The following is a 12,500-nucleotide window of genomic DNA, read 5'->3' as shown; positions in this document are numbered from 1 at the left end:
GAATTTCATGCTTTCTTTCCAGCTTGGAACGTTTGGCTTTGTGTGCGGGTGCTGCATTTAAGGAGCTGTGTATAACTTTATAGAGCGTCTCAAGAAAAACAATTTGTTTGAAGCTTCACACGTGAGAGGAGCGGCTTCTGAGTACGAGGCGGTTTTCCTTTTTTTTTTTCTGCCGATAATTGTACTCATCTGCCACGTCTCTCACCACGATATGATATTTTTTTGGGGGGTTTCTCCTTTGATCCTCAAGTGAACGGACTGTCCAGTACTGATGCCATTTACAAAAATCCAAAACAGCAGAGGCCCGCACCTGCTCAATCAACGCCAACTCAATTTAAGGAAGGGCTGTTCAAAAGCTGATCGAAACCATCCAGTTTGGGAAAACCTATTTTATGCAGTAGTTTTTATTATTATTATTTTTTTTTTTTTTATTGTGAGAGACGTGAAATCGACACCACGAAATGAACGTCCCTTTGTTACCCTTTTGTTACCGCGGCTTCGAAACCGTGCGTAATACCAATTTAATTGTGTCCTGGTTGGCCGTTTGTCAGCACTTTGTGTTCTTCTAGAAAATCAACTACTAGTTTATAAATTACGTGCGCGAAATTTTCCTCCGTGTGCACCACCAAAATACTTAAAGAAGAGAGAATGCGTCCGGGGCCTTGGGATTTCGAAAATGACGTGCTCTGAAATTTTCACATCCGCCATTGGAAAGATAATTATTATCCGTCGTAAAAAAAAAAAAAAAGAAAAAAAAAAAAGAAAGAAATCACATTTGAAATTATCATTGAAAGTGGCCACGTTTTTCGGGGCATGTCTTGATGAAATAATCTCAGTTCAGTTCAGCATGATTGGATTTCATCTTTTCCAGTATTCTCAGTACTCTCGTTGTAGTACCAATTGCCGGCAGATTTTTTTTTTTAGTTGTTTAGAGTTATACATTCCTGAACGATGTTTTTCTTTTCCTCAAAGCTAGCCATAGAACCAGCGCTTTCTATAAAATCATGACAATAAGAATCCAGCATATCGGTTCATCTTCGGCGCGATTAAAGTTCGGGAACTGGCGATTTTTTATTGCCGTGATCAAGAAGGTTAACACCAGATAAGGCGTGATATTTCAGCATACCAGTCGCGATATCTAATCGAATCTAAGATTGAAATGGCGTTCTGAATTCTTTCGGTTCCAGATAGAAAGAAACAGAAAAAAAAAAAAAAAAGAAAGGATGTGATTGATTGCCATTCAAATCTGAAGACCGCGTGGAGAAAGTGTTCCGGTTTACATTCGGCAAATCAAAATGAACGGCTAAAATTAATCTATCGTCTGGTTTCATGCGCGAGATCACGTAAAAGGCAGCCATTCTTCTTAACATGGTTTCTCTCTTTTGCTCTCTCATTCGCGCACGGAAATTTCTTCGTACGGGAATTTTATGAAGCGAAGGCGGCTGCAGACCATTTTCTTTGTTTAGTTCATGTTCGTAGGCGCAAATTACAAACCTAACACTTGGAGCAACATTTCCACTACTCTAGAGGGGCATGAACTGTAGACAGTGCACGCTTTCTCATTTATCCAATCGCTCGCAAACACATTGCATTGCTAGTCTACAGTGGCAATACAAAGTGACGTTTCACCATGCACGTCGAAGTTCATTACCAGTACCGCGCCAGCATCGACCGGCCGGCGAAGCGACGAGCTCAGCAGCGCATGCGCAAGGCCCGACACCACCCCAACCGAGCTTCCCTGCTTATCGGAGAGAACAAGTGCGCGTGAACACGGGCGCGTCTGAGTATCTGGATTTAAAAAAAAAAAAAGAAAACAAAGAAAGCGTTTCCGAGATATTGACAAAGACAAGTGGTCGCGGTCGCTCTGAATCTTATCGTATTATAGAAAACGTGGGAAGGCGGCGCTTCCTCGAGGGTCAGAAAGTACAATCGTCGAACTAGGTGGCAAGTGGAGTACATCCTTTTTCTTGGAACGGTTTGCAATTGACTGCTTGAATGTGCCGACCACGCGTCGCGGGTCGCGTATAGAGCCAACCGTTGGCAAGCACGCGTCTAGCGTAGCAGCAGAACCGATCGCGGTTGCGATAACCCATCGTTGGCAGCGAAAAAGAAAAACACCCACACGCAGTTTGTAGCAATAACCGTACAAATCAATGTGGTTTTAAATATAGCTTCACTGGTCACCCAAGAAGGGCACCGAAACTTTCTCATGACGCACACCGCTGTAGTCCACAAAGAACAAAGCGCACAAAATAGATATGATACAGCCGCACCGCATTATTTCGTGTTTTCAGCATTTCATTACTTTCGTGTGCATGCGCGCTAGGGCCACGCAGGCCAGGAGTAAAAGGCACGAAAAGAAAAAAAAAAAAAAAAATGATACGCAATCCTAAGCTTTGACTTGACTGCTGTGGCACTCGCATTTGTGTTCTTTACCTTAGGCGAACGCAATGCGCAAACTGAACTGGAATTTCCAATAATGGAAATTCCTGTTTGGCTCATATTTGCGTTTTTCGCCCGAGCAAGCGCTTCACTGCACTACGCTTTGCCCCTTCAACGTGGCTACACTGCCCGGCAGGCGTGTTCTGCGTAGGGCCGAACCTGCAGGCAAAAAGCATGGGCGCCGCCATCTTGTTGAGAGCGGCGCCAGGGACACAATCGCGCCTAGCTCATTGAGTTTTCCCCCAAAACTGAAAAAAATTTGACTTCATTAAACGAGAAAGATGCCACGAGTGCCCCAACAAAAAGCTTTGAGGATTACCGAAGGGTAACTGAGGGCGACGCAACGGGCTCTGGAAAGAAGGATGATGGGTGTGGCGTCACGGGGGGATCGGAATAGAGCAGATTGGGGTGTGCGAGAAGAAACGCTCGTTAATGACACCAAAGTTTAAACCAGGAAAAACAAATGGGCATGCGCAGGGCATGCAATCTGGGGGGAAGATAACCGGTGGCCATTAAGGGTTACAGACTGAATTCCAAGAGGAGGGAAGCGTAGCAGGGGGTGGCAGAAAGTTAGGAGGGCAGATTAGATTAGGGACTACATGGCGACAATCGGCACCTGACCGGGGTACTTGGAGGATCATGGCAGATGCCTTTGCCCTGCAGTGGGCGTAGCCAGGATGATGATGATGATGATGTTCATGATGAAAAGGTAGCAACAGGTCTTCGTAACATACAGGTTAGAAAGATGAGGCACCTTTTAACCCTTGAATATATTTCGCCACATTTGGGCATACGACAAGTTTGTTTTCGAGGCGCTCGGTCCCACTGCTGCGAAAATGTGTACACAAAGGCTGCACAGTAGTTGCCAGAAATCGGGCACTCTATTTTTCTTTCATAGGGAATCTTTCTTCCACTTGGGCAGCGGATTTCGGCGGCAGGGCGAGCTTGCGTGGCCGCGGTGGTTTACGGATCCAAGCGATAGTGAACTCCAAAATCCAGTGTTGGCTTTGAGTGGGATTCATATTGATTGCGAACCCCACGGCTAATCCTACCCCCCATCCCCCCAAGTGGCTCTTTACAGGAGACAATCATTCAGAGACATCGGACAAATAGGAATTCTGGTTCTTTCTTTTGCTTTCATTAATTTTTCTCGAAGCCCATAACTAGAAATTTGCTGGAGCGGCTGTCCCATTTGCGACGCAACAAGTGCGACGCTACACACAGATGGAGTGGCAGTTTAATTACTCTCGTGGTCCGCGAACCGGCATCGTTGCGTGTAGTATAGGAATGGTGCGTGTCAAGTCACTGCTCGCGTTGAGCTTGTGCTCTTCATTTTGATTGAATGAAGTCTCACCTAAGTGAGCGGGGCCGATCCCGGAGGTAGTGCAATACCGGGCCGACCTGCGGCGGAGGTGAAGCAGGCTTCAAGCACTCCGCCAACTTCCAAAAATAGGTTTAATATCGTGGGTCCATATAGAACCCGTATCAGATATTAAGCTGATAAGAACAGATACTACACTTTGATCTTAGCCAAAAGGCCGAGAAGCGATGTCCTTCACTTCACTTCATTGTACTACTGCCTTGTGGGCGCCCTGCCGACATGGGTAACCTCAGCAACAGCGTGGGCAATATTATAAAATTCAGCCTGTGTACAGACTCAACGCTCCCTATCTCACGGATGAACTCGCAACGCCTCAGTCTTTCGCTGTTAACGAAACGCTGTCGCGTAGAAACGAGACCCGAGTGCAAGCTTGCTTGTAACGCGAAACCAACCAAGGCAACCTCGTAGAAAACGGAACAGGCGAGCGGAAAAAAACGCGCCAGGGGAATGCTTACTTCCGTCTGAATGCGACCGCTCAAGGTGACCTTCCTTGAGGGCTTCGTTTCAAGCCCGTGTGCAATTGTAATATACTACGCGCATTTCCTTCATTTCTTTTTATTTACCGCAAGGCCCACTGAAAATTTTGATACGGCACAGGCCGGGACGGATCGCAACGTGTCGATTCGACCGGTAGAATTAGGTAGCATGCCCCATGTACGAAGACGAGCAACATAGAAGTGAATGACAAAATAAATATAGAAAACGCTGCACACTCCTTCCCACCGGAAACATAGAGGGGAGAAAGATCGCCATCTGAAACACAGGCATTGTAAAAAAAAAAAAAAAAGTGCTACCTCATCATCTTTACCATTACCGTGTGTGTGTATGTATATATGCATGTGTGTGTGTGTGTGTGTGTGTGTGTTTGTGTATTTATATATATATATATATATATATACGCACACATGCTAGCATAGCTTAAACGCAGCTGGAAAGCTCAGCCTTGCACAAGAACCACCCCCTGTCGCAAACCCCTTTGAAACATTCAAATGGGAAACACGAGTACAGCGAGGTCGTTCGAACCTGGCGCCAAAACGCATTAGCGCCATCTGTGTACGGAACTAGGAAAACCTGCGGACTTTGCAATACAGAAAGAAAGGTAGATGGCGCGAGCTAACGCTCCATTGCATACTAAGAACGAGAGTTAGTGAATAATGGCAGAAACGTCTTGGGAAGAGAAAAAAAAAAAAAAAAAACGCGCAACAGTTGTTGGCTTGTGCAAGCACTCTATGTTACAGCGATTAAAGAGCATAGCATCTTCTACAACAGCAGCTACAAAAAGAAGAAGAACGTGAGAGAGGGAGAGACACAGGCGTGTTTCTTTGGAATGCAGAGCATGCAGCACATACTATAAAGTGCCAAAGAGACGGGGAAAGCAGATGGCGCGAAGGTGTATGTCCTCAAAGCTTGAAAGCAATTTCTAAATTACAACATGTACCGAAGTCCACCTACTCTCATCAGGTTGCTCCCGCCTCCAGTTGCGTTTAAAGTGAAATTACAGTCGCCTCAAAGGCAGACAGAGAGAGAGTGAAAATAGGTACACTTGCTTCGCGCAGCTGCAGCCGTTCAAATTTTACAGCAAGAGCACTCCCGAAAGCACAAAGTCCGCTGCCGCCTGGGCGCAATGCGCTCGCTTCAGTAAATTGCCGTGCTGGCCTCGGCAACCAAGAGGTGTAGTGCGGCAGACTGCTGCATTGTAGCACACCGGAAACCGTGCAGACGTAAGCGATCGCCTCGACATCGCTGCGAGCGCTCGAAGAGACAAAGTCCGAAACCACGTGTGCCGGGGCGGTGCGAGCGCGACGCCTTTGACGCAACTTTTGCGTACAAGCCGCCGCACCGCCACGACGGAATCGCTGGCATCCCGCACGCAGCTGCATTGTGTCACGCCGGCAATCGTTGAAACACCACGCAGTCGTCGGCGTCGGCCCCGACATGGTTGCGAGCGCTGGAAGAGACAAAGTCCGAAACCGCGTGTGCCGGGGCGGCGCGAGCGCGACGCCTTTGACGCAACTTTTGCGTACAAGCCGCCGCACGGACACGACGGAGCCGGTGTCACCCTGCAGAGGGCTGCACTATAGCACGCCGGGAACCGGCAAAGAACCGCGCAGACGTCGTCGTTGGCCGCGGCGTTGCCGCGAGCACGCGAAGAGACAAAGTCCGAAACGACGTCAGCCGGGGCGTCGAGCACGCCGCCCGCACTGTTCGCACGCGTGCTCGGAAATGGCGAAGGGGCCGCGCTAGCGTGCCTTGAATCGGTGAGCGGCGGTACCGCGGCAATCGCCAGAGCTCGAATCCGCCCTGCAAAAGCCAAATATAGGCGCTCGGCTCGGCGCAGTACGCCGCCGCGTCGCACGAGTACGGCCCCATGGAGGTCTGGGCACTTATCGCTGCTACTGTAAGGGGCCGTACGGCCCCGGCCGACATTGTACCGTAGTGCGATTTTCGTCTTGCGCGTGCTCGTGGCGGTGTCCGCGCACCGTTCCGAAGTCGACAATCGTGCCCACGACTACGCGAGCGCTGGAAGAGACAAAGTCCGAAACCGCGTGTGCCGGGGCGGCGCGAGCGCGACGCCTTTGACGCAACTTTTGCGTACAAGCCGCCGCACGGCCACGACGGAGCCGGTGTCACCCTGCAGAGGGCTGCACTATAGCACGCCGGGAACCGGCAAAGAACCGCGCAGACGTCGTCGTTGGCCGCGGCGTTGCCGCGAGCACGCGAAGAGACAAAGTCCGAAACGACGTCAGCCGGGGCGTCGAGCACGCCGCCCGCACTGTTCGCACGCGTGCTCGGAAATGGCGAAGGGGCCGCGCTAGCGTGCCTTGAATCGGTGAGCGGCGGTACCGCGGCGATCGCCAGAGCTCGAATCCGCCCTGCAAAAGCCAAATATTGGCGCTCGGCTCGGCGCAGTACGCCGCCGCGTCGCACGAGTACGGCCCCATGGAGGTCTGGGCACTTATCGCTGCTACTGTAAGGGGCCGTACGGCCCCGGCCGACATTGTACCGTAGTGCGATTTTCGGCTTGCGCGTGCTCGTGGCGTAGTCCGCGCACCGTTCCGACGTCGACAATCGTGCCCACGACTACGCGAGCGCTGGAAGAGACAAAGTCCGAAACCGCGTGTGCCGGGGCGGCGCGAGCGCGACGCCTTTGACGCAACTTTTGCGTACAAGCCGCCGCACGGACACGACGGAATCGCTGGCATCCCGCACGCAGCTGCATTGTGTCACGCCGGCAATCGTTGAAACACCACGCAGTCGTCGGCGTCGGCCCCGACATGGTTGCGAGCGCTGGAAGAGACAAAGTCCGAAACCGCGTGTGCCGGGGCGGCGCGAGCGCGACGCCTTTGACGCAACTTTTGCGTACAAGCCGCCGCACGGCCACGACGGAGCCGGTGTCACCCTGCAGAGGGCTGCACTATAGCACGCCGGGAACCGGCAAAGAACCGCGCAGACGTCGTCGTTGGCCGCGGCGTTGCCGCGAGCACGCGAAGAGACAAAGTCCGAAACGACGTCAGCCGGGGCGTCGAGCACGCCGCCCGCACTGTTCGCACGCGTGCTCGGAAATGGCGAAGGGGCCGCGCTAGCGTGCCTTGAATCGGTGAGCGGCGGTACCGCGGCGATCGCCAGAGCTCGAATCCGCCCTGCAAAAGCCAAATATTGGCGCTCGGCTCGGCGCAGTACGCGGCCGCGTCGCACGAGTACGGCCCCATGGAGGTCTGGGCACTTATCGCTGCTACTGTAAGGGGCCGTACGGCCCCGGCCGACATTGTACCGTAGTGCGATTTTCGGCTTGCGCGTGCTCGTGGCGTAGTCCGCGCACCGTTCCGACGTCGACAATCGTGCCCACGACTACGCGAGCGCTGGAAGAGACAAAGTCCGAAACCGCGTGTGCCGGGGCGGCGCGAGCGCGACGCCTTTGACGCAACTTTTGCGTACAAGCCGCCGCACGGCCACGACGGAGCCGGTGTCACCCTGCAGAGGGCTGCACTATAGCACGCCGGGAACCGGCAAAGAACCGCGCAGACGTCGTCGTTGGCCGCGGCGTTGCCGCGAGCACGCGAAGAGACAAAGTCCGAAACGACGTCAGCCGGGGCGTCGAGCACGCCGCCCGCACTGTTCGCACGCGTGCTCGGAAATGGCGAAGGGGCCGCGCTAGCGTGCCTTGAATCGGTGAGCGGCGGTACCGCGGCAATCGCCAGAGCTCGAATCCGCCCTGCAAAAGCCAAATATTGGCGCTCGGCTCGGCGCAGTACGCCGCCGCGTCGCACGAGTACGGCCCCATGGAGGTCTGGGCACTTATCGCTGCTACTGTAAGGGGCCGTAGGGCCCCGGCCGACATTGTACCGTAGTGCGATTTTCGTCTTGCGCGTGCTCGTGGCGGTGTCCGCGCACCGTTCCGAAGTCGACAATCGTGCCCACGACTACGCGAGCGCTGGAAGAGACAAAGTCCGAAACCGCGTGTGCCGGGGCGGCGCGAGCGCGACGCCTTTGACGCAACTTTTGCGTACAAGCCGCCGCACGGCCACGACGGAGCCGGTGTCACCCTGCAGAGGGCTGCACTATAGCACGCCGGGAACCGGCAAAGAACCGCGCAGACGTCGTCGTTGGCCGCGGCGTTGCCGCGAGCACGCGAAGAGACAAAGTCCGAAACGACGTCAGCCGGGGCGTCGAGCACGCCGCCCGCACTGTTCGCACTCGTGCTCGGAAATGGCGAAGGGGCCGTGCTAGCGTGCCTCGAATCGATCGGCCGGGGGCCCCGTAGGGCGACAGAAAGGCAATTGTGCAGGAAACCGTACTGGCCATTAGCGAGAAATTGCCGTTCGCGCATTCGGTAGACGCGCTGCGCTTTCACGACTTCGGCATTGTGCTGCCGACGTAAGCTTTCAATCTTGCTCGCGGCGTTACGAGGCGGCACGATTTTCGCCAAACGCTCGTCGAAAGTGGCACGAGTACGGCCCCATGGAGGTCTGGGTACTTATCGCTGCTATTATATGGGGGTCCCAGAGAGCAGTCGCCCCCAAAGCGACCTGGGTGTTTGATATGCGGCGGGCTTCGTGCCCGTCAAGCGTGTCCCCGGTATCGCTCCCGTGGATCCCACAGCTGACGTCTGCAGCCTCATCCGCTTGATGCGTTAGGGGCTGGTTGTCGGACGACGCTTTTTCCACGATATCGAAGTGTGTTCCGCATCGTCCTCGGACGAATCAAATACGAAAGCGCCGAAGGCGCGGGCGTGACCCGTCGCCTAGCGGCTTTGCCGTCTCGGCTACGTTGCAAGTGTCGGTCGGTCCACCAGTGCTGCGGGCTCGAGAGAAACCGCAAGCCGCGATCGAGTCGACACAACCGGTCTATCGAGAATGTTGCGTGCTTCTTGCCGCGTGGCGATACCCGGCCCTGCGGGGAGGGCGCCGTAGCGAGCTCGAACGCCGTCGTCTCGGACTGTGCAAAGTGCTACCCTTTGCGAGAACGAAGCGTGTTGGGGCGCCTGAAGGTGGCCTCGGCATCGCAAAAACGGCGTCCGGCCTGCTTGAAAGGCTGGACGCGCAGTTGAACGATTACCTGGTTGATCCTGCCAGTAATCATATGCTTGTCTCAAAGATTAAGCCATGCATGTCTAAGTACATGCCGAAATAAGGCGAAACCGCGAATGGCTCATTAAATCAGTTATGGTTCCTTAGATCGTTTCTTCCTACTTGGATAACTGTGGCAATTCTAGAGCTAATACATGCAGTGAGCCTGAAGCCCTTTGGGCGACGGGTGCTTTTATTAGACCAAGATCGATCGGGTTTCGGCCCGTATTGTGTGGTGACTCTGGATAACTTTGTGCTGATCGCATGGCCACGAGCCGGCGACGTTTCTTTCAAGTGTCTGCCTTATCAACTTTCGATGGTAGGTTACTTGCTTACCATGGTTGTTACGGGTAACGGAGAATCAGGGTTCGATTCCGGAGAGGGAGCCTGAGAAACGGCTACCACATCCAAGGAAGGCAGCAGGCGCGCAAATTACCCACTCCCGGCACGGGGAGGTAGTGACGAAAAATAACAATACGGGACTCTTTTGAGGCCCCGTAATTGAAATGAGTACACTCTAAATCCTTTAACGAGGATCAATTGGAGGGCAAGTCTGGTGCCAGCAGCCGCGGTAATTCCAGCTCCAATAGCGTATACTAAAGCTGCTGCGGTTAAAAAGCTCGTAGTTGGATCTCAGTTCCAGACGAGTAGTGCATCTACCCGATGCGACGGCTCGGACTGAACATCATGCCGGTCCTTTCTTGGTGCACTTCATTGTGTGCCTCGAGAAGGCCGGTGCTTTTACTTTGAAAAAATTAGAGTGCTCAACGCAGGCGAGTCGCCTGAATAAACTTGCATGGAATAATAGAACAAGACCTCGTTTCTGTTCTGTTGGTTTTTGGAATACGAGGTAATGATTAAGAGGGACAGACGGGGGCATTCGTATTGCGGCGCTAGAGGTGAAATTCTTGGACCGTCGCAAGACGAACTACTGCGAAAGCATTTGCCAAGAATGTTTTCTTTGATCAAGAACGAAAGTCAGAGGTTCGAAGGCGATCAGATACCGCCCTAGTTCTGACCATAAACGATGCCAACCAGCGATCCGCCTGAGTTACTCAAATGACTCGGCGGGCAGCTTCCGGGAAACCAAAGTGTTTGGGTTCCGGGGGAAGTATGGTTGCAAAGCTGAAACTTAAAGGAATTGACGGAAGGGCACCACCAGGAGTGGAGCCTGCGGCTTAATTTGACTCAACACGGGAAAACTTACCCGGCCCGGACACTGGGAGGATTGACAGATTGAGAGCTCTTTCTTGATTCGGTGGATGGTGGTGCATGGCCGTTCTTAGTTGGTGGAGCGATTTGTCTGGTTAATTCCGATAACGAACGAGACTCTAGCCTATTAAATAGGTGCGGGGTTCCCAGCACCTTACAACCTTCTTAGAGGGACAAGCGGCTCCTAGCCGCACGAAACAGAGCAATAACAGGTCTGTGATGCCCTTAGATGTCCGGGGCCGCACGCGCGCTACACTGAAGGAAGCAGCGTGTCTTTATCCCTGTCTGAAAGGACTGGGTAACCCGTGGAACTTCTTTCGTGATTGGGATAGGGGCTTGCAATTGTTCCCCTTGAACGAGGAATTCCCAGTAAGCGCGAGTCATAAGCTCGCGTTGATTACGTCCCTGCCCTTTGTACACACCGCCCGTCGCTACTACCGATTGAATGATTTAGTGAGGTCTTCGGACCGATGTCCGGCGCGGCCTTTCGGTTGCGCCGGTCTGTTGGAAAGATGACCAAACTTGATCATTTAGAGGAAGTAAAAGTCGTAACAAGGTTTCCGTAGGTGAACCTGCGGAAGGATCATTACCGGATTGTGAAGGGTGGCGAGCGCCATTGTTTCTACCCCGTGTGGGTGAAGCAGCTCGCTGCGCCCGACGCTTTCCGCCGCTGGCCCCGCTTGGACGCGGGGACGGCTATACCCGAACATGCCGGGGACTGCCTGAATTTTGAGGGGCGCCCCGTGCCAAATTTGTTGCGCCCAGTGGACGCCGGCTGCAACCTTGGACGGTTGGCTTGGCCGCGCCCGCGGGTAGAAACGGCGTAACGCACACTGGGTGGGCTTTCTGTCCGCTTTGGCGCTCTTGCGCGGAATGGGAGTAAGACGACCCGACCTGCTGCTTTGCCCAGTACGAGGGGAACGGCGAAGCGTGCGGTCGGTCAAGGAACTGACGGTCGAGAGCTAATGCCGCTGCCGCTTAGTACACACACGGAACCGTGGTGCGAGCGCTCTCCCGTCCTCCGCGGCAAACGCTGCCGAGTCTGAAAAGGCTGGCGGCTGCCGGTCGCTTCCTGCGGCGAGTATGGAGTAACGACCCGACTTTGTTGCCACCCAAGTACTAAAGGAACGGTGTGGCGCTCGGTCGGTCATGGAACTGTCGGTATGAGGGTGCGGCTGCCAAGTACGGAAGGAACCGTGGCCTAAAGTGCTCTCCCGTCCTCCGCGGCAAATGCCACCGAGTCCGAAAGGGCCGGAGGCTGCCGGTCGGCTCCTGCTCGTGACGCGCGAGGTGTCGAGATCGCGGTTTAATGCGACGACGTCTGCAGGCTATTCGCCCGCCGCCGAGGGAAAGGCGGCGTTGCTGCGAAGTACCGAAGGAAACGCGGCTTTGCTACGTCGGAAGCGTTCTGCGGTTAGCGGACTTGTGCGCTTTGGGAAGGCGCCGCACGTCGAAAGAGGAAGTACGGACAGACGAGGGACTGTAGTCCCGGTTTCGAACGCACTTGCGGCCAGGCCCTTGCTGGCTTCGTCTTCCGCCTCAAGTAGACTTGTTGTGGCGCCGGCGCAGGGAGCCGTCCCTGGCACTGGCCGAGTGGTTTTGGAGAGCTGCGCGAGTACGCGCGCCGGGCTCTTGTCTTTCGTCTCAAGTAGGCTGTTGGATCAACAGCGGTTATGCTGCGGCGATCTGCCGATGCGAAAGTGTGTGTGTGTTTGAGGCCCTTCTATGAACCTACTGCTGACTGAAGCGAAGCACGTCGATGGGGGTGAAGCCCTGCCCGTGGCCGTGTAGCCGTTAAAGACTCCACAGCGGCTTAGCCCTAATCATGGCTCTGTCGCTCTTTGCAATTTTTAGTGGAGCGATGTGAACGTGCACACGAGACACACGGGTCCGGTGGA

General features: G+C 54.1%; 2 non-coding genes across 2 annotated transcripts; one reads left to right on the top strand and one right to left on the bottom strand.

The window, feature by feature from the left end:
- Positions 1-3,800: 3,800 nt before the first annotated feature.
- LOC140214774 (U2 spliceosomal RNA) lies at positions 3,801-3,992 on the bottom strand. Its single transcript, XR_011891704.1, has one exon. It is a non-coding gene; the product is annotated as a U2 spliceosomal RNA (small nuclear RNA).
- A 5,384-nt stretch (positions 3,993-9,376) lies between these two features.
- Positions 9,377-11,191, top strand: LOC140214775 (small subunit ribosomal RNA). The gene has a single exon (XR_011891705.1). It is a non-coding gene; the product is annotated as a small subunit ribosomal RNA (ribosomal RNA).
- Positions 11,192-12,500: the final 1,309 nt, after the last annotated feature.

This window comes from Dermacentor andersoni, unplaced genomic scaffold, assembly GCF_023375885.2.
Source record: "Dermacentor andersoni unplaced genomic scaffold, qqDerAnde1_hic_scaffold ctg00000619.1, whole genome shotgun sequence".
NCBI lineage: Eukaryota > Metazoa > Arthropoda > Arachnida > Ixodida > Ixodidae > Dermacentor > Dermacentor andersoni.
This window is presented reverse-complemented; position numbering and strand designations above follow the sequence as displayed.